Below are 27118 nucleotides of genomic sequence, written 5' to 3'. Positions count from 1 at the left end.
CAAGGGGGAAATGAGGAGGATTTTATTTTACACAGCATGTTATGATCTGGAATACACTGCTTGATACAGTGGTGGAAACAAATTCAATAATAACTTTGAAAAGGAAATTGGATGAATATTTGAAGGGAAAAATGTGCAGGGCCATGGGGAAAGGGCAGGGGAATGGCTTTGCTTTCAAAGAGCCAACAAAGGCATGATGGGCCGAATAGCCTCCTTCTGCACTGTATGATTGTATGATCTGCATACATTTTAAGTTGCTGATACTAATCAATTTAGGTGTTTTGAGTTAGGATTTATCCATCAATGAAGCAACAACACTAAAAACCACCAGGTCTACAAAATTCAAAACAGGACAAATCCAACAAATGAGAATTCCTCAGCACAAATCCTAGAAGGATTTGATTTCTAGCACTCGGGCTGCAAGTACACTTCTGATCAACTGGATCTGAATGATTTTCTCTGGGCTGTTGCCCATAAAACAACTTTATTAAACTTGACTTTATAACCCTTAAACCTATGAAGCTATAAAGAATCCTTAATCGTCTTCTGTGCAAGGAGAAGGATTTTAAATATTCCAGTACTCCTGATGATTTTTCTCAAGTAAAATTTGTATTCAAACAGCATCTAAACTGTACTAGCATGTAATGCATGTGTAAGAACATGATTTAAAATTTGGCTTTCAAACAACTTAAAGAAGGGGGTTAGAATATTGAACCTTGTATCTCATAGAAAAGATTGACCAAATTTATGAAATTTTAGATGATATGATCACTTCTGATCTGCAGCATAAGTGTGCCTCAGTTTCTAATTGATCTACAAATTCCTTTGCCTCTGCAAGAAGACTCTGTGTTACTCTCTAACCCTTTTATGATTGGGAAGGAACTTCATTTGTATCTGTGTAAGATTTGGATAAATTGCATCACTACAACTTCTAATATTGTGCAATTTGAGGTTCTGGGTAATCCAATTTTGGCTTTGCTGACTGATATTTATTCTCTTTTCCCCCCGCACCCCCAGTGGATGCATTGTAGCCCATATTCAGTGAAGATAGTCTTCGTCATACTGAATATAATGGAAGAGGTTTTCTCTCGAAATTGGAACAACGCCAACCTACTGCAATTGGATGTGAACAGGTGCTACTGATAGCTCAGGTAAACTTTTAACCAACTTAAGCAGACATGACCTCTTCCTGAATTATAAATGAATACTAAGGAATATATGATCTTTATTTCTACAAGACAAACAACACAACATATCAGATATGTCTGTTGATCTTTAGTCTCTGATGAGAGATATTTGGTTCCTCAATGAATAGTTAGTATAATGCTGTACTTCTGTATCTAAACATCTTTGTTATTTGACTAACAGTCTATTACATTCATAGCATAAATGTTATCTACTGTGTGTGCACGTGTGTTGCAGGGTGGGAAGTGTAACACATGAGATAGAAGGAAGTATGTCTCCGTCATTTGGTTACATTGTAACCTTATGAGGAATTAAATATGATTTTAAGGTTGCACCAGTAGGTTAATTATACAGATCCAGTCCATGCTTTGTGATGAGTCATTTAGGTGACTTGACGCAAGAAATCTTCAGAATATGAGCTTGGAGCACATCGCAACCTGCTTAACACTGAAGAGAAATTAGACTTTGACCATGATGTAAAAATGAATAGTTTAAACAAAATTTGGGTCACAAGAAATTTAAATTGTTTTTGGTAGCTATATCTTGGGGAATATGTTCATTGGTTTGTCAATTTGAGCAAGAAAGTCCATGTGGTTAAACAATGGCCGGTGCACTACTGGTAGAAAGCATTAACAAACATTTAATACTTCTGAGGATTCCTCCCATCTGAAAATGTGGTTACAGGAAATGAAAGCAAAAGCTAATTTTTTTGGTTACTTTTTAAGGCCTTTTTAAAGGCTGGTCATTAAAAAGTTGTGTAGAATTATGCAGCATGGTCAGACCTGGAGTTAAGGATCTTAATCAGTGTTAAAATTTCCAAATACCACTACAGAATTGAATCTGTCCCAGAGGATGGTATAGTGGCCATTGTTTCACACCTTGCAGTGCAGCAGCAGAAAAAGGAGAGGGTGGACGGGGAACATGACTCATGGAGATTTAACACAAGGGAATCAGTTACCTGGGTATGATGGAGGAGCAGTGCTTGAGTGGGCTTTTGCTCAGCAGTGAGGATGTGCTGTCTGATTGAGGAAGATCTGCAGGGAAAGTTGACCGTCTGCAGTGACAGTGGCAGCAAAAGTCCCCTACTGCTTTCAACGTTTGTGCAACACAATCCATCTAGGCACTCCAGGGGATATTGCTTCTTTGCCATGCAATCATTCGTTAAAGAAGTAACCAAGACCCCGTACTGAAAATTCATCCAACTATATAAACTTCAGTATCAATTGCAGCAGAAGTAGTTAAAGGTTTACTATATTGGTGGCATCATTAAAGTATAGGGAGGATTTCTTAAAAGGATCCCTCTGCAATGCATTATTTAAACTTCCAATGCAAAATGGCTACTGATTGAAAAAGAAGTTGAACCATATGAAATTACAACAACAAAACTTTCAACTCATGGTTGGCAACGTAACGGCAGATCTGCTCATACCTTCAAATTACTCAGCTTGTCATTTGGATGCAGTCCATTAAACGAGCAAGACTATTCATCCACAATTCCCTTCTGGGATTTCCCGACTGAAGCATGGGGGTAAATTTTAACGTCGAGCCAGGAAGGGAATGGGTGGTGGGGGGGGGGATTTTCGGATGGCAAACGGGATGTATGGGTTTCCCGGATATCCTTACGACTTTGGGGGAGTCAGAGATCATGGTGGGGGGGGGGAGTTGGAGATCGAGAAGTGGGGGGGCCAGAGATCGTGGGGGGGGGGGGGTCGCCCGTGATTTGGGTGGGGGGTTGCGGCCGATTGCGTGTGTGGGATCGCGGTATGTAAGCTTGTTCTGCCCGGAGGAAACACTCCTGCTCCTCCTGGCCCACAAGCAGTGCAATAAAGGCACTTACTATGTGGTGAGAACCAGGAGGCCCAGGAATCCCGGCCCCCAGGAGTTAAAAATAAAAATGCTGGGAAAGAGACTAACAATGCGGTAATTCTTCACCGATAAAATGTAATTGGAATGTGAATGGGACTATTGAGTATCTAAAGTTTTCCCAACCAGTTCTGATTCGGGTTTTTTTCCTGTATTTTCGCCCGCTTCTGTAATCAGTCTCCAGCAAATGATTGAATAATGCAACAATAATTGCCCATTAGTGACTAACATTATGACGCTTACAAATTCAAGTAAATTAGTTATATGTCCTACAGAAGTCCGATTTAATTTTCAAACGGAAAGGAAGTGGATGACTAATTTGATCTGGTGTCCAATAGCAACAAGTAAGGTTCAGTATATAGGAACAGAATCAGGCCCGTTTGATCCATTGAGCATACTCTGCCATTTTATTAACCAATGGAGCACTATCTTTTAATAGAGTTGGTCAAATTGGAATTTAGGTTTTCTTTTGTGCTGCAAATGTTGCAGTTTTGATTGTGGTAAAAAACCTATAGCTGGGTTAGGCATTGCCTGTCACAGTCTGCACACATCTGGAATGGCCAAACATGGCACATAAAATCAATACTTTGGAAGAATTATTTTTTTTGCTTGTTAACTGACTAGATTCGCTGCTGATTTATCGCCCCATATTTTGCAGGGCGTGGGGTACCATACCGTGTGTATTAATTTTTTCAGTTATTATTAAAGCCAAATCTAAATCAAATGTTCAAAATATTAAAACTGTGGAATGTGAGTCAAAATAATATTTTGCTTTCCCCCCCCCTCCTTTTGTTGTACCTTGGTGTCAGTGAACTGCTCGTCAGTCTTTATAAGGTGGCCTTTCTCTGTTTAGAGATACAGACTGGGACAAGCAAAGTGCACGTGCCAAGGAAGCTAAATGGAATGGATGCATAGTCTGTCGGGAATTTCAAGCTTCTCTCCACAACTCCAGGAAACCAAACAATATTTTTAGATTTTTTTTCTTATTGTATAAACTGAAGTCTGCATTTGTTGCTACCCCCAGTTGTTCTTTGCTTGCTCATCTGGCATTACGACAATATATACAAAAATAGATATATGTACATTGGGATATCTTCCACTACAGGAAATTTATGCCAACATAAGAACAGGCCAGTTTTGCCAAAATGATCTAAATGGGGTCAAAGTAAAGAAAGCCAAAATGACCTAATCAGAAGCCTAGGAATTAAGGTCTCACTTTCTAGTAGAGAGGGCACCTTAAACATTGTGTATATTCAATCTTATTCAACCACTGCTAGACTATCTTCCTTTACAAAATAGGTTCCTCCTTTTTACACTATCACTTGTAGTGCAGTAGGATATGCTTCCAGAAAGCTATTGTTGGGATTACTACTCTACATGTTCATTGCCAAACCACAGACATCAGTAGGAATTATGTGGCAACCATAACGATTATTGTCGAAGAGCCAAACACATTTGCATTTATTTAGAAATACTGCTGATGTGTGACATCTTTGTATTTTATTTTTTCATTCTTACACCACTTTGGTGGTGTTCCCAAAGACACCCATTAGAAGATGTGCATTATTAGTGAACAACACAGGGTAAACGTACCATCTTGACATGAGGAAGATCTCTGGAAATTCTTTAACAAGAGACCCTTAAGCCTCCTGACTTGGGAATTAAGAAAGATCTGCCAGCATTCCACAATTTGAATAGGCCTGACCTGGGGACACATGAACTGTACACGATGTACCTGAACTCCTGCCATGACAGAACAGCTTTTAAAAATAAACCTGATGGAGGGAGTATATCCTGATTAGTATTTTGCTGTAGTCCAGACTTTTTCCCCTGTCTTTGAAGAGTGTGCTTGGCCACTTCATGGGTGTCAGCAGTGTTGACCACAGTCCTAATTATCACATCACCATGTGAATAATTCAATGTCACTAGATACACTCCAGCTTGATCTGATCAGAATAACTGTAGCAGTTGTGAAACAATGGTGAGATTATAAAAGTTTATTGTAGTTCAGTGACTTGATTGTGGTGGTATAGCTTGAATTTTCATACCCCTGCTACTATAAACTAAAACTTAATTCTTTTTACACAAACTAAACTCTGTTGAAGATTTGCTCTGATGCTCTGTACCAGAATAGACCCATTTCTTTTCGAATATGCTGTCCAGCATTTTTAAGAGAATCTTCTGGTCAGAAGCCTTATTGATTGCTTTCTCCATCTTTGTGTCAAATTTCCATGGAGAGTTTGGAAGGAAGGGTGAAGCTGTATTTGCAAATCAGTTAGAAAATATTATGGAGTGAATTTCCAAAGGGGTCCTCCCAGTCATCTACCGTAACTTCGATGGCTGATTCTGCACAAACCCCCAAGAAAAACAGCGTCAACTCCATTTATGTCCTTTTTCTGGGGTTTCCGCGGCTCTTAAGCCAAAGTTACGGTCGGTGATTAAAAAGGCAAATCGGACACTGGGGTTCATTTCCAGAGGGATAGAATTGAAAAGCAGAAGTTATGTTAAACTTGTATCGAACCTTGGTTAGTCCACACTTGAAGTACTGTGCATAATTCTGGTCTCCATACTATAGAAAGGATATAGAGGCATTGGAGAAGGTACTAAAAAGATTCACAAAGGTGATACTAGAACTGAGAGGATATACTTATCAGGAAAGGCTGAGGCTCTTTCCCTAGAAAAGAAAAGGCTGAGGGGTGACCTGATAGAGGCCTTTCAGATAACGAAAGGGTTTGATAGGGTAGACTTGGAGAAAATGTTTCCATTTGTGAGGGGGATTCCAAAGCTAGGAGCACGATCTTAACATTGAAAAACGGGTGGGTTGGGGGCGGGGATCATTCAAAATCGCAACCATTTCAAACCCGCCCACTTCCGGTTTTCACGGAGGTGGGACGAGGGGTGGGCGACCAACCCGCTACCAGGAGGCGGGTTGGTGATTAAAACCTTTTCCAGGAAGCTGCGGGCCTCCGTTTTTGCAGAGTTTCCTATTTCAACCCCTGGGAGCCAGGATTCCCGGGCCTTCTCCTTCACACCACAAGAGAGGAGGTGAGAAGGCCTGAAACTAAAGGTACGTGCTTTTCTGACATGGCTTGTCAGAAAAGCACGTACCCAGAGGAGCAGGAGTGTTTCCCCGAGGCCCAACAAGCCTACCAGTAGCGACTCCCACTCCACGCCACCCCCCCCCCAACCACGATCGCAGATTCCCCCCATCCCACGATCCCTGACCCTCCCTAAATGATCGCGTGATTAACTTCTACAGCGATCATTGGGTGTCGGGATCCCGACACCCAATGATCGCGGATTCCCACGATGACCCACGATATTCCACCCCCCCCCCCAAAAAACAATTGCTGACCCTTGATCCCGACACCCAACGATCGTGCACGCCCGATCCCGACACCCCCCCTGCACCATGACTGACCCCAGATCCCTCCCCCATGACTGACTTCCCCCCCCTCCCCCACACCATGGTAAGCGTGTGGAACGTGCTACCACAAGGAGTAGTTGAGGTGAATAGCAAAGGTACGTTTAAGGGGAAGCTGGATAAGCACATGAGGGAGAAAGGAATCAAGGGTATGCTGATAGGGTCAGATAAAGTAGGGAGGGAGGAGGCTCATGTGGAACATAAACACCGGCACAGACCAGTTGGGCCAAATGGCCTGTTTCTGTGCTGTAGTTTCGATGTAACTCAATATAATTGGAAGAATCCCTGAGGACATTCACCCACTGTTAAATGTACTACCTGGTCTGGTACTGAGCCAAACAAACTAGGAGTGTTCCAGGACTCAACAGGGGTGGCGATAGAGATGCATAATTGGTTTTGGAATCCCAGGGCTAGAAAAGGGCAAAGCAGCCAGAGGTTCCCAGTTCTGTTTGTTGCCAGTGACCTCTGTATGTGTGTGGATTTCGGGTGAGGACAGCTTTGGACTTGGATGCGATACTTTCCCACAGTTGAATAGCTTGATAATACTCACTGCTTGGGCTCACATATGAAAAACAGACACTTGGATGTGGGAGCATAGGACTGCTGGCATGAACTGTATCCCACCAAGAATCAAAGCTTTGAGGAATAGAGAAACTGGGGGAGAAAATAATACTTTGAGATGGTAATAAAACTCGTAAAATTATCCTTAAAATATTTTCACTTCAAGTCTGCATAAAGAAAATATCTGTTTTTACACTTAACCAAAATCTAATGTTTATCTTTTGTCCATGGACTATTAACATTGGTTAAACTTTACAAGTTCCCCTGTGTCCCTTTTAAAAGTAAAAGACCTCATAACTCCAGTTTTAATACGATATAATCCAAACTAACAAGCAGTGATCTGTGAAGAACTAAACCTGGGCTGTAGAAGTTAATCACTTTTTTAACCCTTTGCTTCCTAGGATTCATCATAACTTCTTGTCTATACCAGTATTATTTAACACCAAGAATATAGTTTTGGAAGGATTGGCAAAGAGCTTATGTTTCTGCAAAATTGTCTCTCCTTTACATAGAATGTACAGCACGGAAACAGGCCATTTGGCCCAACAAGTCCATGCTTACAGGTTTATGCTTCACACGAGCCTCCTCCTATCCTCCTCCATCTAACCACATCAACATATCATTATATTCCTTTCTCCCTCATGTACTTATCTAGCTTCCCCTTAAATGCATACTAGTCGCCTCAACTAGTCCTTGTGGTAGCGAGTTCCACATTCTAACCACTCTCTGGTAAAGAAGTTTTTCCTGAATTCCCTATTGGACTTTTTTAGTGACTATCTTACATTTGTGGCCCTAGTTCTGGTCTCCCTCATAAGTGGACATAAAGAAGATGTTTCCACTTATCAAACCCTTTCATAATCTCAAAGACCTCTATCAGGTCACCCCTCAGTCTTCTCTTTTCTAACTGTTTCTCCAGGGAGCATCCTTTCCACTTCCGTGGGATTATTGTTGATTTGATTTAAAGAAGTCTATTTATCAGAAGATTAAAATCAGAACTGTGAAGGGATATTTCAAGGGCACTTGATGATTTAACACCTTGCCTTTTTATTAGGTTTGCATGCACTGCTGATATCTCATTTACAGGTTCAAGAATGGGAAAAGCACAAAGCTTCATGAGGAAAGTATTAGGTTCTTGCTCATAATTCATAAAATGTGAGCAGGATTAAAGCTTGTAAAACTTGGAGTTTAAAACAGCTCACATAGAGATGAAAAACAGTTTTTCATCTTGCATGGAACATTTTCATACCTCTTCAGTACTGGATAGGAACATAAGAATGTAAAAATGAAGAATGGTCAATTCAGCTCTGTCAGCCCAAGTCCTCATACAGGACTCCGTCTGACTCTTTGTCCCATCTGAAGCCTGTTTTGTTGACTACTATTGAATTAGGAGTTGGTCCAATTCCCTTTTTAGTGCTTCATTTGACCCAGTAATTATTGCAAGGTGATAAGTATTGCAGAAGTCAGTGGCTCTAAGCTTGAATGATCCCCCTCCTCAAGTAAATGAGGACATGCCTTCTTTATTTTCTAATCTTGTGTCTGGGTTTGTACAAAATGCTTCCATCTATTTTCCAGTGATAATAAATTTAATTTCCTTAGTTACTCTTCATAATACAAGTGACTGAAAGCCAAGTATCATCTTTGTTCTCCCCTCTATGAATGGTTTCCACTGCCTCCACATCTCTTCCTAAGTATAGAAGGGGTCATAATTGGAATAATACAGTACTTGTAATCTTACTGGTGTCTTACATTTGTCTAAGTGTTACTTACTAGGATTTGTGTTCAATAGATCTACTTTTACATTTTATTTGTCTCTTCATGCACTACCATGTTACTCCAAATTTGGCAAACTATGAAATGGAGATTTTTTTTTGTTCTGACTTATCTTATTTAGTGATGTATATGCCCTTTTTTGTATAATCTCACTTAGTACACTGTTCAGTATTAAATTCCATTTGTGAATAATCTGCCTCATTGCTAATGCCATGAAGATCATTGAATTTATGCCTTTTGCCTGAAGCTCTAGCTTTTCTACGCAGCTAGGTATTATCTGACAATTTGGCCATTTTACTATAATATCTTTTATCAATATTCTTAAATATCATGAGCAGCCAAGTCCGAAGGCTCTTAGCAAGGATACTCTGCAGCTCATGGCTGTTCAGTTGAAATGACAGCCATTGATCCCATGTTTTGTTTCCTTTTATTTAGCCACTTGTTTCCTCCTTTATTGCAGGACCGTTCACTTTCTCCATGAGTACTTTTGGAGGCATTTTATCAATGTCCACTATATTATCATTGCCATCGCAGCTTCAATAGACTTATGATGTGCCTTTCTTAAAACGGTGCTAACTTGAAATAATTGCTTTTACTCCTGTCAAATGCACTAGAATTGCTTTCTTGTGTAATCAATACTTTTGTTCCGACCATAGATGCCAAAAGGCCAGCAATCCCAAGGGTCGCACTTCTGTTTTGTTTTCAAATTGAAGCAATGTTAACAGTTCTGCTACCACTCCAACACTTGGTGAACTGTCAAAAATCTTAGCCACAGTGCCTCCGTGTCTCCCCTGATTTACTATTGCATTTTGGATGCACTACATCCAGCATTATTGTTTGTTTTTAATGCACTGGTGCATCAGTGCAGAGGACCATGAAGTGGTGGGTCACAAGTGCAGAGTCCTTGATCCCTGCTCATGCCACTGTGGGGAAGCAGGGAGTGGAACTGTGTGAAAACCTGGAGAGGTATCTACTGGCAGCTATTCTTGAGCACTAATAAAAAGGGAAAAAAACTTCAACTGCTGGAAATCTGAAACTGCTGGGAGTAGACAGCAGGTCAGTCAGTACCTGTAAAGAGAAAAGACAGATTGATGTTTTGGATATAATCGTTCATCAGGGTTCTGATGAGTGATACCTGAAACAGTAACCTGTCTTTTTTTTCTTCTTGCAGGTGCAGACTGACTTGGTCTGCATTTTCATTGTCTTCTGTCTCTAAGCACTGTCTGCTTAGGAGCTGCATACTTGGCTATAGTTCAGCACATGGCTTGGGGACGCCAAGGAAAAGGAGATGGAGGAAATGGGATTCCTACTCTTTCTCTTCTGCCCTCCCCCTCTTTTTAAAAAATAAAAGTCACTTAAGAAAATTTTTTTGTGGGCAATGTTCAGTGCTGGTGAGTTAAATTGTGAAACTGATAAAGGATTGAATCTCCAGGCTCTACTTTTAGTACAGTGCAAAATATGGTCAATATTAGTGAATGACCATTAAATGCATTCAGATAATCTTCCTTTGTCTGCTACTTTAGTAGAGATGTCAACCCATTTAAAATAGATACTTGTGTTAAAATTAATGATAGTGGAATGTCATTCAAATGCATTTACTGTTCGTTCCTTAATATAGCCAACAATTTCTTTGCTTGTGTTGGTTTCCAGGCTTCTCAATGAAGTGCAAACAAAGCTGATAAGATTCAGATTGAGCCGTACTAAAGCTCTTGTCTCAAGACACTCTTAGCAAGTAACTGGAGACAACTTCATGTCTTTTGTAAATTGATTCTAAGCTTAAAATTAATAGTACATTATCTGAAGTGTTGAAAATCAAAGTAAATTGGACTAAAAGTCTCCTCCATTTATTATGTTTTTTCTCTTTTGCAGAGAGTGCTTGACTAGTAAGTTGCCATGTTCTGTGCATTGTTGTATAGTAGAGTTGATACTTTTTTTACATAAAATATTAAAACTAGTAGCTAGATAAACATTTTTGTCTAAGGTGGTTCTAAGCCATTTGTGACCTAATAAAAATGGTCCATTTTAATTCTATTTGAAATAATTTTTAAGAGTGCTCCAACAGCAGCTTATATATCTGTAGATAGATGAGTCGCCTGCGTAATCTGTAGGGCAGCAATTTAAAGGTGTGATTACACATAGGAATGAAGTGACTATTGTATCCAATGACGATGAGAAAATTGCTTCCATAAAAACAAATTATTCTATGGGTGGATTCTAATCCAACTTGTTATCAGTAGAATCCCAGTTCTTTTCTTTTTGATTGCTTCTGACCCATGAGTCCATTCCCTCTTTATATTGCAAGCTGACCATGCAAATCTTTTGGAAATGATACAGCGACAAGCACAACAATAAATTTATTGTTTAATAAAAAAACAATAAGAAATCTAATTAAAATGTAATTTTGAATCTGCTGGTGATTTGCAATAAAGTAATCAGCTACTAAACATTTTGGAAAGCCACATTTAATCATTAAAAAATATATGAAACCTCTTTCCACTCATCAGGTGAACACAGTCATTAAATGTGAATCAGTTTATTGATCTAACACAGCTGCCTGAACTATTACCGTTTTAATGGCTAATGAGACTTAAATAATGAAATTAAGTGCAAATAACCTCCCAAGTAATCAATGAAAGCTAAATTATTGGCTGCAGTAAACCTTTCAACCTTCTCCTATGACATACCTGTGTATCTATATTCTAAATTACCTTTGCACTCCCTTAAAGGGGCACTATCTTCAGAAGAAAAGGGCCAGTAAACCTTTTTTTAATTTGGGAAATCATGTTGAAATGCATCATCCCTTCACTTGTGCGTGACATTTCCATGACATGGTGTATGGCTCTTTTAGCTGTTTCCTATTGTGATATGGTTTAAAAAAAAACAGCTTGTCAAACACTTCTGATGAAGATGCTGCCCTAGGGAACCACATGAAAGACATGGTCTAATGAACTGTCTATCACAATGAAGATGTTCGAAGAACCATAAACAATGTGCATTATATCAGCAGTTGTGGAAGTATATAGGACAGCATTATAACGAAGAGCTACATAAATGTTAAATTTTCTCCATTGCACCTCCTCAAGATAATTCCTTATATTCACCATGTACAAAAGGCCTTAGAGTTGAATCTAACATCTTTCCCTATCGACTCCCTCTGTTGCCAAATAGTTGTAACTAGCCTTGAACTCTTTTTGTGTAGTTTCTTGAAGGATAAAGCCCTGTGCTTAAGGGATTGATATGTGTCAACCAGAGCTACTGTATTTCTTAGCAAACACACTGAACTGCCCTGAAAAGATCACATCAAAATCATATCATGGTCATACCTCAAAGTATGGAATAAGAAAAGGTTACCATGGAATCTCCAACTTTCTGTCATGAGGGAGGTGGACACCATAGATAACATATCCAGGTAATGCAAAAAATCCCATAACCTGCATCTTTCATTGTAGCCCACAATATTGAACCCCGACTGGTTGCATTTCATGGGTGATCACAACAAACATGGACTATGGTCATGCTTCATAAAGTAGGCTCCAAGCAGTACCTGAGCCATATTATTCCACAGAATATTTGATTAGTTATGCCCCTAATTTTTCTTGTAGCCTTCGATCCAATTCCCAACTAACTATTTATCCCGCTGTTTTCTAAAGGGCAGTATTTAATAATTGAAGGGGTTAACTGCTAACTAGCAGGATTTACTGGAAGCTGCAGTAGGATATTTCCCCTATTATAGATTCATTATTTTGAAAGAAAAACTAGCATTTATAAAGTGCATCAAGTCTTCCAGAAGGTTCTTAAAATGCTTCACGAGGAATTCCTTTGAAATGTTCTAACTGTTGTCTTGGGTAAAATGTTGCATTTTTCTTACAGCAAGATCCCACAAATAGCAATGAGCCGAATTTATTGGTCCACCTGTTGTTGATTGAAGGGGGAATGTTGATAATGAAACCTCCATCTCTTGGAATTTTAGGTTATATTATGGGGTGGTAAATGTATGTCCACAAGCAGCTCCATTCATTTATACAGAATAGGTCATGAGACCAATACAGATGTGCCTGAGCTGGGAAAAGTCCTAATTCAGTATTGCTCTTCACAGGTTCTGATTTATTTTTTAGTTCTTCCATGTAATCATCTCCAGTGCTCTTCCAGAGTCTTGCATATCTAATAATTTTGTTCTTGGATTTTTTTTATACACAGTATCATATCTTAACTGTAGAATGATCTCTAGAACAAGGCTATCACTAATCTCTGGTAGAATGTTTAATTTAATCTGCACGAGTACTCTCTCATTTTTTGTGTTAAGTAGTCATCAGTTACCTGAATTAAACTGTTCATGCTTTCATCATGTTATTGATTGCCTTTCATCTATTGAAGTACTGCAATATTACATTTTCATATGCTATAGCCTTTTTATTTGCCTTAATGCCTTGCTATGTGTCCTCTCCTCTTGAGCTGACAGGTGAAAGTAAATGCCTTTTATTATTTTTGGCTTGTTACCAACTTTAAAGGAAGTTGCTCCCCTCCACTATCTGGTGAGCATGGTTGGCCTTGGTTGGCAGGCTATCAACCATGAGGGGAATCTCAACCAAACTCAATCCTAACTTTGCTTGATCTTCATACACCTGTTCAGGTGTCAGCCGCAGCTCAGTGGTAGCACTCTTACCTCTGAGTCAGAAGGTTGTGGGTCTTGAGCGCACAATCTAGGCTGATATTTCAGTGCATTACCGAGGGAGGTGCCGTCTTTCAGATGAGACGTTTAACCAAGGCCCCGTCTGCCCTCTCGGGTAGATTTAAAAGATACCATGGCACTATTCGAAGAAGAGCAGGGGATTTCTCCCGGGTGTCGTGGCCAATATTTATCCTTTAACCAACATCACTAAAACAAACTATCTGTCATTATCACATTGCTGTTTGTAGGACTTGGCTGTGTGCTAATTAGCTGCCATGTTTCCTACATTACAATGCTGACTGCACTTCAAAAACTTCTTTATTGGCTGTAAAGTGCTTTGGGATGTCCTGAGGTCACGAAAGGCCCTATATAAATGCAAGTTCTTGTCTATTTCTTTCTTTCTTTCTTTCATATACATTTTTCTTCTCATCACTAGTTACCATGTAGTAAATCAATATAGAGGACCTTGGCTGATTTCCCCTCCCAACCCAGCAGACATTGAGACTAGTTGTAACGCTGTGCTGTTGCTCCAGCTGAGATTAGATCACTGCACACATAATGGATCAAACTTAGGACCTTCCTAGTCTGTATGACTTTCATTGTGCAATTAAGCTATTGGAAGACTTCTGTTAATCAAATCATCTATACCAATCTCACCTTGTCTTATTATTACCATGCTTTTGACAGCTGTATATCACTCCATATTTAGCTCACTCCTTCATGTACATTAATACATTTATCTTTATAAAAACATTCATCCTTCTCTCAGCTTATTCTCTAGTTTGTATTTTTTGTGATTTTACCAATGTCAATATTTTTGCTAAGTCCAATATTCCTCTAATTTCAGTAGTCTTTTCCTAAAGATTCTTACATTAATATGAATGGATACGAGTTTATCCTTCAACATTATCTTGCCCTATTTGAATCAGTTATTATATGTATTTTTCCTTTTTGTCCTGGACAATGCCATTTCCTTTTACCTCTTGATGTGGCGATGCCGGTGATGGACTGGGGTTGACAATTGTAAACAATTTTACAACACCAAGTTATAGTCCAGCAATTTTATTTTAAATTCACAAGCTTTCGGAGGCTACCTCCTTCCTCAGGTGAACGATGTGGAAATTAAACTTTTACCTCTTGGTCAACAATAATCATGTGCTTATCTTTACTGATTGAAGCATTAGCTCTTCTTTGGTGTCCTTATCAAATTTCATTGTTAAGTGAAGTTTGTCTTTAGTTTGAAGAATGGAGAGAGAGATATCATTTCCTTTCCTTTCAGTGGAAGTGATTGTTTCCATTGAGTAGTCTCTGATGATGTTGGGTGGGTAATCTAGAATTGTCAAAATGTTAGCCCTGTTGTATTAGATATTTCTTTAGTTGACTCAGACTATACTTATATCATGATTTATTACCAGCTTAATTATCCAGTGTCAAACCTTATCGTGTATATCGAATGATTCAATTAATATACATTTTGAGTGCAGAGAAAGCAGCAGCAGCTTAAGCAAACTCCATACAAGTCAAAAAGATTGATCAATTTTCATTTATTTTTAAATGTGGCTTCCAGTTTTTTGGCACTTTTACTATTTAAACTTTCATTGAGACGTCAATAGGGCAAGCAGAAATCAAGGCCTTTGTTGTTCTCGTATAATGAAATGTAGTCCAATGCTCAAGATTTCCACAACAGGTTAATAGACAGTTCTTTGGCTTCTATTGAGCTACTTCTGCTTGTTCACCATTGTACACCAAATATACATTGCTTGATCCACTCAATATATGCTTTGCTTTTACAATGTAAAATATTAATGGGCACAGTGAACCAATTACAGATGGGCTGAAAAATCACTCAAGTGACTTGCTGTAAGAAATTGTAAGTATTGTGGTTCACTTGGGTTTGGGAAGACTTGGGACAAATTTTTCCTCTGACAAAAGAATGGAAATGTGACTTAAACTAGTCCTGGAACAAATAGAGTTTGCCCCTGTGCAGACTGAGTTGTTGTTTCTGCCTTTGTTATTCTTGATGTGGAGATGCCGGTGATGGACTGGGGTTGACAATTGTAAACAATTTTACAACACCAAGTTATAGTCCAGCAATTTTATTTTAAATTCACAAGCTTTCGGAGGCTTCCCCCTTCCTCAGGTGAACGATGTGAAATGAAGTCCTCGAAATGAAATCGCATTTATAATTCACAGAACAATGCTTGGTGAGTACAGACAGTTTTTTCAACTGCCCGTTGCCAAGGCAATCAGTGTGCAGACAGACAGGTGTTACCTGCCAGGTCTCACAGAATATACAAATCACCAAAAAAAAAACAAAAAACCAACAAACAAAAAAAAACAGAGATAGAGAGGTAGAAACATAGAAAAGACAGCAACTGACCCGTTATATTAAAAACAGATAACATTTGTTCGCTGGTGGGGTAACGTGTAGCGTGACATGAACCCAAGATCCCGGTTGAGGCCGTCCTCCAGACGCTGAAAGACGCCCTAGTAAGAACGGGATATGACGCTCGACTCATCGATCGACAGTTCCGACGGGCCACAGCAAAAAATCGCATAGACCTCCTCAGGAGACTAACACGGGATGCAACCAACAGAGTACCCTTTGTCGTCCAGTACTTCCCCGGAGCGGAGAAACTACGCCATGTTCTCCGCAGCCTTCAACATGTCATCAATGAGGACAAACACCTCGCTATGGCCATCCCCACACCTCCACTACTCGCCTTTAAACAGCCACCCAACCTCAAACAGACCATCGTTCGCAGCAAATTACCTAGCTTTCAAGAGAACAGCGTCCACGACACCACACAACCCTGCCACGGTAACCTCTGCAAGACATGCCAGATCATCGACACAGATACCACCATCACACGAGAGGACACCACCCACCAGGTGCATGGTTCATACTCCTGTGACTCGGCCAACGTTGTCTACCTCATACGTTGCAGGAAAGGATGCCCCAGAGCATGGTACATTGGCGAGACCATGCAGACGCTGCGACAACGGATGAACGGACACCGCGCAACAATCGCCAAACAGGAGGGTTCCCTCCCAGTCGGGGAACACTTCAGCAGTCATGGACATTCATCCACCGACCTTCGGGTAAGCGTTCTCCAAGGCGGCCTTCGAGACACACGACAACGCAAAATCGTCGAGCAGAAATTGATAGCCAAGTTCCGCACCCATGAGGACGGCCTCAACCGGGATCTTGGGTTCATGTCACGCTACACGTTACCCCACCAGCGAACAAATGTTATCTGTTTTTAATATAACGGGTCAGTTGCTGTCTTTTCTATGTTTCTACCTCTCTATCTCTGTTTTTTTTTGTTTGTTGGTTTTTTGTTTTTTTTTTTGGTGATTTGTATATTCTGTGAGACCTGGCAGGTAACACCTGTCTGTCTGCACACTGATTGCCTTGGCAACGGGCAGTTGAAAAAACTGTCTGTACTCACCAAGCATTGTTCTGTGAATTATAAATGCGATTTCATTTCGAGGACTTCATTTCACATCGTTCACCTGAGGAAGGGGGAAGCCTCCGAAAGCTTGTGAATTTAAAATAAAATTGCTGGACTATAACTTGGTGTTGTAAAATTGTTTACATTTGTTATTCTTAACAGTCAGATAAATATTTTTAAAAGTTCTTATTTAATGTTGATTTCATTAAAAAGAACTGACTTAATTTATAATGTTGTAGAATGCTACACAGTTGCACAAAAACATAGTTCTTTAGTATCTCAGTGATATCCCATAAATGGACTAAAGCTAGTTGAATTCATTTCAGTAAGAAAAAGGGCTCAGTTACTGTGCTTAAGCATGGTTTTTGTGTAACTATTACTATTAGGAACATCAGGCAAATGATCTATGGTAGAAAGCAACTGCTAAAAATAATGTACGGGCATAAAGAATTAATTTCAGTGGGAATTGGAGTGCTTTCACTTCATGTTATAGAAGGGAGAAATGAAGTTGGGCTCAGTTTCATTAATGTGGGTTACACAGGCTTGTCCTGTCTGAACCTGGTAGCTTTGAACTTCTCCAGTATCAATTCATCTTGCAGCGAGGAGGACACAGTCTCAGTCAACTCATCCATTGTGTAAGTAGATTGTATCCTTCACGTCTCTTCAGAAGGCTGATTTTATCATCACATTTTCCTGAAACAATAAAGTAGTGCAATAAAACGGAAAATTGGAAGTCTAATTCTCTGAAATCTACATTTGTACTGAAGTGCAAATCAGATCAAACAATTGAGAATATAAAGTATAGATACATGTAGAGGGTTTCTTCTGGGTGATGTCAGCATTAGAAAAATCCTCCTAAAAGTTTAAGTGTGTAGCTGGGAATGAGGCAAAACCATTATTTTCTGCAATTGATCATTATTGTAGAGGAAGCTTGAAATATGAAAAATTATGACCCTTTCAATAGATTCTGATAAGCTCTTTCAATTTTGCTGAAGTCTTGTAAATGTTTCAAATGCATCTAACTATCTGCTGATTTTTAAAGACAATATTCAACTCTTTTTGTTTCTACGTAAACATCCTCAACCAAAAAATCACAGAGAGAAAATAATTGAGGTAAAAAATGGGAATAAAATAGTGGAAAATAGAAAGACATGGTTGTCCTTTAAAACCATCTTCTCTATGCTCATTTCAGATGGTTGATCCCAGCTTAAACAGATTGGAATTTGCACTGACCCCCATTTACATTTATTTAGCTGCTTCAATGTTAAAATGAATGGCCTACTTATGTTCCTATCTGATGAGAGTCTAGCAAAGGAGGGAGAATAAGGGAAGTAGCAAAGTAGAATTACTCAAGAGTGGTAATTCAGAGATGATAAGGCACAGAAAAGAGCAGCGCAAGCTCAGGCAAAAGTTTCACTTTGATAAGGAAATATGCGATCCTATAGCACTGAAATCTGGTGAAAGTGAATCTCGCCTCCAGATACAAGGACACAGAAAAGTACCAACAAGGAGTAAGTGTATCCAAAGTCACACCTGATATAAACAACACCATGTGTGTTACTTGGATATAATCATCAGGACAGTAGAGGAAAAATGAGGAATTGACTCTTGAGTCACCTATTGTAGATGCAGTAGCCAGAAAGTCTGTCCCAATTGTATCATCTTTGCCACCTAAAGGTCGAAGATACATAGACTAAGCCCACCGCCAAGTCAAATTCCTGGAGCAAGAAGTTTGAATTGTGCTAATAAATTCCCAGAAAAACTTAGATATTAAAAGACTAAGGCTTCTAAATACAACCATGTATGGATTATTATTAATTTCAAGAAGTGGACATTTGCATAACAATATAAATATATTGTATTACAGGGTTGTTAAAAATGGATGCAAATGAAAATATTATGGAAACCAGTTGGCTATAAGTAAGGGTAAAGATTTGTTTGTTTGTTTTGAAAGAATGAAATGCAGTATGCAAATTTATAGACATTCCCTTAACATTGGGTTTGAATATGAGCATTTGGAGGCATTCTCTTGAGTTTCAGTGTTTTAATTGAGCAACAACTATTTAGATCCAGATTTCAGAAATCAATCTGCAAGATAAAGTTTGAAGGATAGTGGTATATTGCAATATGTAAGGTTGTTTTTACTCATAAATTTAATTGTTTTACTTTGTTCTGATGCTATTTATTAGGAACAATTTTACATCAGAACAACACACTGCTGACGATTCAGATCAGAGATTGACCTGGTCATACCCATCATGTAACCATTATCAATCTAAGGAAACTGAGCTTTTCGTTGTCTCCAAAACTATCATTTGAAACCAGTTTTAACTCAATTAAAAGATATCTTAAATAAATTTGTATCCACCTCCAAATTGGGCAATGGATTCATGGAGGTAGAAGAATAAATACAAGTGAAAAAAATAAGAATAAGTAGAAAAAAGTAAACTTAAAGTTTGAAATCAAAAGAGACAATCGGAAAAAAGACAATGGGGGAGGAATGTCAAGGCATGCACAGAAAGTGTTTCCAAGTCATTTTATATAAAAGGGGTTAATGTAGTGATAAAGCTACATCTGCTGTTACGGACTTCAGCCCATGAACTGAAAACTAAGGAGATGGGATTATCCCTGGACCTGTTGGCATTCTAAGAGTTAATTAGAAAATCTTGCTCTGATATCGTTTCTCTCTCCACCTCTCCCCCCCCCCCCCCCCCCCAACAAAGTTATTTGGGGTTTAATACTCAATACATGATGGTCAACCCATTGCTGAATTTTAGCCAAAGACACAGTATTATAAAATCATAGAAAGGTTACAGCACAGAAGGAGGCCATTCAGCCTATCGAGTCCATGCCAGCTCTATGCAAGAGCAATCCAGCTAGCCCCACTCCCCACCCTATCCCCATAGCCCTGCAAATCTTTTCCTTTCAAGTACTTATCCAATTCCCTTTTGAAGGCCACAGTTGAATCTGCCTCCGCCATCCCCTCGGGCAGTGCATTCCAGATCCTAACCACTCGCTGTGTAAAAAAGTTTTTCCTCATGTCACCTTTGGTTCTTTTGCCAATCACCTTAAATCTATGTCTTCTGGTTCTTGACTCTTCCGCCAATAGGAATAGTTTCTCTCTATCTACTGTCGAAGCTCTTCATGATTTTGAATACCTCTATCAAATCTCCTCGCAACCTTCTCTGTTCCAAGGAGAACAACCCCAGCTTCTCCAGTCTAGCCATGTAACTGAAGTCCTTCATCCCTGGAATCATTCTTGTAAATCTCTTCTGCCCCCTCTCTAAGGCCCTCACATCTTTCCTGAAGTGCAGTGCCCAGAACTGGACACAATACTCCAGTTTAGGCCGAACCAGTGTTTTATAAAGGTTCATCGTGACTTCCTTGCTTTTGTACTCTATGTCTCTATTTATAAAGGCCAGGATCCTGCATGCTTTTTTAACCGTTTTCTCAACCACCCTGCCAACTTCAATAATTGTGTACATATACCCCCAGATCTCTCTGTTCCTGTACCCCTTTTAGAATTGTGCCCTATTGTAGGAGATAAATCATTCATCAAACATGCCTCATTAAAGGATTAAAGAGAGCGTGGACCGGCAGCAGAGCGGAGGCGGCAGGAATGGGGTGATAAAAGGAGCAAGGAGCAAGGAGCATGAGGCCGAGTCGGAGCGTGGAGAGAGTGGGATTATTCGGTGAAATCAAAAGCAACAAAAAAAAAATCAAGGAATGACTTCTCTGAACAGCAGGTAGGTGCATGGTTGCTGAGTATTAGTGTTTTTTTTTCTCTAAGGTAGGTCAGTGGGTTAAACTAAGAGCTGGGAAACTATAACTTGCTATTACTTCATTAACTAATTAATCTAGTTTAAGTTATTAATTTAATCACTAAAAATTAACGGTTGAATAAAAACTTTAACTAATTAAATATATAAAACAAGGTTAGATAGAGATGACAGGGCAGGTGGTGTGACATAACTGCAGCATGTGGGAGTTTGTGGAGAGCAGCGAGATCCCGAGCAACCACATCTGCAGTAAGTGTCTGCAACTCGAGGTATTCAGCTCAGAGTTGTTGAGCTGGAGTCCGATTTGCAGACATTGGGGTGCATCAGGGAGGGGGAGAGTTACCTGAACACTTTGATCCAGGAGACAGTCACACCCCTTAGATTAAGTAGTAGTTTAAAGTTGGTCAGGGACAGGAGGGTGTGACTGTGAGTCAGGCAGATGTGGGGACCAAGAATGTAGTGATGGAGGAGCCTCAGGCCTTGACCTTGTCCATCAGGTATGAGGTACTTGCTACCTGTATGGATGAAAACAAGGACTGCAGAGAGGATGGGCAAACTGACCACTGCACCATGGTACAGGGGGCTATTTAAGTGGGGGGAGTAAAAAGGAATGTGATGGTGGTAGGGGACAGCATAGTCAGGGGGATAAACTGGATCGCCTGGTGGTGAAGGATAGAATACTAGAGCCTGGTCTTCAGTTGCTTCCAAGCCTTTATTCACAGAGATCCCATTTCACACCCTCCTATAAATGGATATGAGAGTCCCCAATTGATAGCCACCACCTGAATTCAATTAACACTAATTGATATAAATCATAGATACAATTAACAGATTCCTTTCTCTCTCGAAATAAAATAAAAAAGAAATTCAACTTTATATATACAATACAAACAAAAATTTCAAAAATCAAAAAACTTCCAAACTCTCTACAACTTAATATTCAAAGCGTTACATTGTGAGGCGACCCTTCTCCGGGACACCATATAATTTCTTCGTACATGTACTTCTTTTAGTAAAACAATCCGACAGTTGATGGCTTGAATCCACCCATTTAATTTTAGAGATTTCCTTACTCTCCAGCATTTGTTTCAAGCCAGCAAGATCAATCCATAATCTATTCTCATGCACATTTTTTGTACAGTGTATATTATCCCACAATGAACGCTTGTCTACATAACATTCAATGGGTATACTATCTTCAGTACTCCCATTGTACAGGATGTCACTCAAAATATTTGCCAAATAGAATTCCATATCCATTGCGTCAACAAGAGCCAGTGTTTCAGCAGCCAGAGTACTTTTAACAACCCTTTTCATTTTCTTAGTTTCCCAAACTAAAGGACAACATTTCCCATTCTCATCCATAAGAAACAGTATGAAACCAGCTGCACGAGAACACCCATCAGGAAGATTAGCGTATGAAGCATTGCTAAAGATAACTAGCTTCATTTTCTTTGGGTCACCTAAGTACGCATTTATCTATATTTAATTTTTGTAATGTTTTATTTGTCCTTAAAACATTCTCTACTATGGGGTGTTTTATTGAAGTACTTAACTCCAACACATCAAAACTAATATCTGGTCTACTCTGAGTGCTCAACCAGTTCAACTGACCAATCAAGCTTTGTAATTGCTCTGTCTCTTCTTTAGATATAACATCACCTTTCTATGATAACCTAATACGATTCACTCTCTAAATAGGACACCGTAGATTTCTCTCTGGGAACCCGTATGGGTCCCAGCAATGCCTGTCTTTTTGTGGGATATGTGGAATATTCCTTGTTCCACTCCGACTCAAGTCCCCTCCCTCACCTCTTTCTTCCAGTACATTGATGACTCTATCGGTGCTGTTTCTTGTTCTCGCCCCGAACTGGAAAATTTCATCAACTTTGCTTCCAATTTCCACCCATCCCTCACCTTCACATAGTTGTTCTCCAACTCTTCCCATCCCTTCCTCAACTTCTCTATCTCTATTTCTGGGGCTAGGCTATCAACCAATATCTATTATAAGCCCACCAACTCCCACAGCTACCTTGATTACACTTCCTCCCACCCTGCTTTCTGTAAGGACTCTATTGCCTTCTTACGGTTTCTCTATCTCCGTTGCATCTGTTCTGACGATGCCACCTTCCACACCAGTGCTTCTGATATGTCTTCCTTTTTCCTCAACCGAGGACTCCCCTCCACTGTAGTTGACAGGACCCTCGACCGTGTCTGTCCTATTTCCCACACTTCTGCCCTCACCCCTTCCCTTCCCCACCCCCCCCAGAGCCATGATAGGATCCCCCTTGTCCTCACCTTCCACCCCACCAGCCTCCACATTCAACATATCATCCTCCGCCATTTCTGCCACTTCCAGCGTGATCCCACCACCAAATACATCTTCCCCTCCCCTCCCATTTCAGCATTCCAAAGGGACTGTTCCCTCCGTGACACCCGAGTTCACTCTTCCATCACCCTCAACACCCGTTCTCCCCACGCCACCTTTGTTTAACAGATGCTGCCTCACTTGCTGAGCTTTTCCAGCATTTTCTGTTTACTCTAAATAGGACTGTTGATTTAAAGTTATACCAGACCCACTCTGCTGAATATCTAAACCAATATAATTAAAAGCCCCACAGGCCTGACTCCCAATTTTAAATTCTACTCTAATCTTATTAATGACGAATTTCTCAAATTCCGCAGTACCACCCCCTAAGAAATCATCATCATGCCTGAAAGTTTTCCGTTATGGCACCAATAAAACATTGCGGGATCTGCTTTTAGTTGAACACAACCTATTTTCAGCAAAACAGATCTCATTGAAAAATACCATACCCTGGAAGCATCATTCAGGCCTATGACGCATTTATTTAGTTTCCATTGTTTTCCTTCTGCATCTGCCGCCTCTTTAGGCGGTTTCAGAAACACTTCTTTCTGAAAAGTCTCGCCCTGCAGAAATGCGACTTTTATGTCAATTGACATACACTGAAAATGTTACCGAAAGAGCCAAAAAGATTTTTAAGATTACCTTTCTAGCAGTGGGAGAATCCACTTGAACATCAGTATCACCCAGTTTTGCTTCAAAACCTCTAGCTACAAACCTCGCTTTAGCCTTAAGTTCCATCTGCAAGGACTTTTTCAGTACAAACCCATTTATGCGAGAAAGCTGGTTGACCCTTATCTGTTACCTCACAATAAACTCCAAATTCTTTCCAACTATCTAACTCCCTTTGTTGTGCCTCTCTCTTACTCGTTTATCCTCAAATTTATTGGCAGCCACCAAAACATCTTGATCATGAGAACTTCTGCTTCTAGTTCTGTTACGTGACTGTTCTGTGGTCTTTGTTTCATTGTCTGACCTAGTCAAGCTATTTCTTCTACTTCCACTTTTATGTTTGTAGGGGCTACAACTGCGAGATCTCCCTCTTTCATCTCTAGTTCACGAGCGTGTTCCGGACTCCCTGTCACTACTTGTACTCCGCTTTCATACTCTCCACTCTTTTACCCCATTCTGCCAATCCACGGACCTCGCTTCATGGCCATCATCCTGATCATCCAACCAATATTTAAATCTACCAGTAACTTTGCCTGCACGTCCCAAAATTGTTGCATCCCTCCATTCATTAGCATCTTCTGGAACATATGTCACCTGTGTACCCATTTTGGGTAATTGTTCTGTGGATGTGATAGCTCTGTCACGTGTTTCTTGATCACTGACACTACCACTGTCCAGCCCTTGATCTACCTCAGTCTGTAACTCAGGAACCTCATCAAAAAATCATGAACATCTGAGGTGTAAGGTGCTTTGTTTACTTTTATCAACTGCTCAAAGTCCAAGGAATGAACCCTAACAGTTTGATTGCATGTTGGACAAGTACTGTCTTAACATCATGACCTATTACCTTACCAGGGCCTTTCCATTCCTTATGACCCTCTCTTTTATAGTACACCAAATCTCCTGAATTGAACTCTGTCTCAGATGGTCTAATACGATGCCTCAGTGCTCTACGAATTCTCTCTGATACCTCAACCTTGATAAAAGCCTGTCTCCTTGTACGCATAGCATTTAAATACTCAGAAATAGTGGCACTAATTGTAACCTTCTACAGCAGAAAGATTGTCATAAAGAAGGTAATTTGGGTTTGCGTCCATAGACTAGTTGGTAAGGACTGTATCCTCCAACCATCTGAAGAGAATTGTTTGCATGAACTGCCCATGCAAGGGCAGTTGACAATTTACACTGTTCGATCAGCCAAAATTTTATGTACCATGCTATCAATCACAGCATGATTCCTTTCACAAAGACCATTGCTAAAAGGGCTCAGCTGCTGTATTCATGATAATTATATTCGTATTCTCACACATATCTCTGAACTCTGCATTCGTGAGTTCACCTCCATTATCATTCAAAAACTTTGCTGGTGTCCCAAGTCCAGTCCCAATCCATTTTACCATAATTTTATCTAGAATAACCTTCTTCACCTTATTATGTATTAGTATAGAAATACTAAATCTCGTAGCCAAGTCAATAAAATGAAAACATTTCTGTCTTTGTCTCATACCTTTAGATCCGTGGCAACTACCTCATTAAAGTCACATGCTAATGGAACACTTACAATAGGATATGGGGGTGTCTATCTATACTTCTTACATATTTCACACTATTCTCTTCTATGAGCCTTGTATATTTCTCATCAACTACACCTGCATCTTTAAGCAAGATTTTTAAACGTTGACAGGTAGAGTGGGCAAATTGTCTATGTAACTTTAAGACAATTTATTTTTCTTTCTTATCCTTACGTGTTTATCAGGATTCAACATATTCATTTACTCAGATAAATATTACAAAGATAAAATTACATGGTTCATTCACAGGTCAGTAATTCAATGATTGCTTAGATTACTGGTTATAAAATGTTTGTTTGAAGCTCTTCTGAAGACATGAGGGCATTTCTGATGACTGGAGGGTCATGTTATTTCCACACTACTGACAAAATGAATACATGTAATGTTAATCTGAATTTTAGGTCAAGGAAGCTATCTATATCTTTGACATAATTAGCTTTCTGATGGTATCAGATCAAAGAAAGCCTTACATTTCTCTAGTGCGATATCAAATCTCTCAAACCTCAATACTTCACATACAATTAATTACTTTTTTGTGAAGTGACTGTTATGTAAACAAATGCAATTTTGTGCACAAGATCCTTCAAACAGAAATGAGATGAATGAGCAGTTGATCTATTTTTAGTGGTATTAGTTGAAGGAGGAATTTTGGCCAGAACACCAGAGAAGCTTTCTGCCCTTCTTTGAATGGTACCGTGGGAGTTCTCAAATTTAGAAAGTGCTTGAATAAATACTTTAATCGACCTGGCATAGACTATTAACAGCCAAACAAATTTATTAATAAATTAATAAAAGCAAAGATATGTTGTGTAGTAATTACAGGTTTTACTATCCCCCCTCAAAAGATGGAAAAATAAACAGTCATGTCTTCTATGCTAATGTAATCTAAACCCAGGCACAAGGGGGTCAATTTTAACTTGAGGGGTGGGACTGGGGAGTGGGGATGCCAAAGTGGGGGGCGATCTGTCTGGAGTGTGAGACCTGGAAGATTTTAACTCCTAAGCCTCATTTGAATACCACCGATACTGACGTCATTCTTGCCCACTGACATTGACGTCATTCCCTCCTGAAGCTGCCAATCAAACATGTGCACCAATAAACCCCACAAGATGCTTGTATTTGAATTGAATAGCTTGGCCACTTCCTTAGACTCCTGGCCAGGCATAAGGTCTAAATTCTGGAGTGATTGTATCAAAATGTGGGCCATTTTCTGGGAATAAGCCTGATTTCTAACCTCTCATGTACCATGACAAAGAAAGAAGCCAACTCATAGAATCTTAGAATCACAGAATGGTTACAGCACAGAAGGAGGCCATTTGGCCCATTGAACCTGTGCCAGCTCTTTGTAAGAGCAATCCAGTTAGTCCCATTCCCCTGCTCTTTCCCCGTAGCCCTGCAAATTTTTTATGATAAATTATTGATAAAAATTGTCACAGATGGCATATCTAAAAATGCAAGACTCCCTCAGTACTATAGTGGGGTATTAACTTAGATTATACACTTGAGCTCCTGGTAAGGGATTTGAACAGACAATTTTCTGGTCCAGAGGTGAGATTACACTAACTAAGCCAAGCTGACACATTAGCTTTAAAATTAGCTTTAGAAAGTTCCCCACCTGAATTTTCTCTCTTGTCCTAAAGGTATGGATTCATATTTGGATGTGGTTTAACAGGTGTGGCTGCCTCTCGTACCTCAATATAGAGGCTGTTCTTTACATATAGATCTAAACCAAGAGTAGGCTGCTTGAGGGAGTGTCCACCACTGCCAAATTCGATCTTCCCCTCATCTAATATTCAAGGAAGCA

This window comes from Heptranchias perlo, chromosome 30 (assembly GCF_035084215.1).
Source record: "Heptranchias perlo isolate sHepPer1 chromosome 30, sHepPer1.hap1, whole genome shotgun sequence".
Classification (NCBI taxonomy): domain Eukaryota; kingdom Metazoa; phylum Chordata; class Chondrichthyes; order Hexanchiformes; family Hexanchidae; genus Heptranchias; species Heptranchias perlo.
The sequence above is the reverse complement of the archived record's forward strand: the minus strand, read 5'-3'. Positions refer to the sequence as shown.